This window comes from Taudactylus pleione, unplaced genomic scaffold, assembly GCF_031769625.1.
Source record: "Taudactylus pleione unplaced genomic scaffold, aTauple2 ptg000151l, whole genome shotgun sequence".
NCBI classification, from domain to species: Eukaryota; Metazoa; Chordata; class Amphibia; order Anura; family Myobatrachidae; genus Taudactylus; species Taudactylus pleione.
The window spans coordinates 2,648,898-2,649,999 of record NW_028284553.1 but is presented as its reverse complement, the minus strand read 5'-3'; the positions used below and the strand labels follow the sequence as shown (position 1 = coordinate 2,649,999).

Genomic DNA, 1,102 nt, shown 5'->3' with positions numbered 1-1,102 from the left:
GAAAAAGAAGGTATTGTTGCTGGGGCACTCTTTAGAAATTAATATGTAGTTAAAATATAACCTTTATTATTTGTAAATAAAATTGTAGGTACCCATACACAACATAAATATTAGCAGATGTTGTCAATTAATCACCTGGATTTGAACAAACTCATATCATATATAATGGGTTTGTAAACATACTATCACCAAACAGATATAAGTTATCCGGTGAAATATTTATTCAGTAGCTATTACACTGAACACCAAAAATTATTGTTACTTATGGTTTAGTCACAAGATGACCCATCATAAGTTAGACAGTGGCACAATTAAGTATTTGTATAATGCTCTGCCATGTGCATTTTGGTCTCAATTGTTCTATTTTAACCTACAGCACCTGGTATTCCCAAGTGGTCTCCCATCCAAGTATAGCCAGGCCTATTACTATATAGCTTCCAAGATCAGACGAGATAGGGCAAATTAAGTAATGTATGGCTGTAGATATACTAAGGGAAGTCATATTCACACCTGCACATGGTTAGAGCAAAAAATGTAGGACTATCATGGTTGAATAGTCCATTTTATTAGTAAAATACAATTTTTTAAAAAAAGTTATGCATGAGCATACTTCATTTGTTACACATAGAAGTGATATGTTTTACTTATACTTTATCATATGTATATATTCCATGTGTAACCAAATAGAGAGAAATACATGCAGAGAAGTTTCCCAAAAATTTCTCAAGAATGAAATAGAGACGATATATCACACATCTGTGTTTCATCCTTGTTTTGTAATCATCATATCCTCACTTAATGTTCAAATATACAAATATATCACAGATTATCAGTGCCCATAATAACTTATTCAATTCAAAGATGTCTAAATTACATCGTGTTAGAAATCACTCAATATTGAAACCAATATTATTCTTTATGTATAAGATCTTGTTAATCAGATATTATTTGCCATGGTCGGTGAATCATACATAAGCATTGCCTTGCTGAAGTTCCATAAGGAATGCATTCATGAATTGCAGCTTCATATATCCACGTCAGTTGCTGTAATTCATGTCATAAACAACTCAAAACTTTAAGCACTTCAGATCATAGCATTAGT

General features: G+C 31.6%; 1 pseudogene; it reads right to left on the bottom strand.

Annotated features, from left to right (window-relative positions):
- Positions 1 to 367: 367 nt before the first annotated feature.
- On the bottom strand, positions 368 to 485 carry LOC148522200 (5S ribosomal RNA; annotated as a pseudogene).
- Between the last annotated feature and the right edge of the window lie 617 nt (positions 486 to 1,102).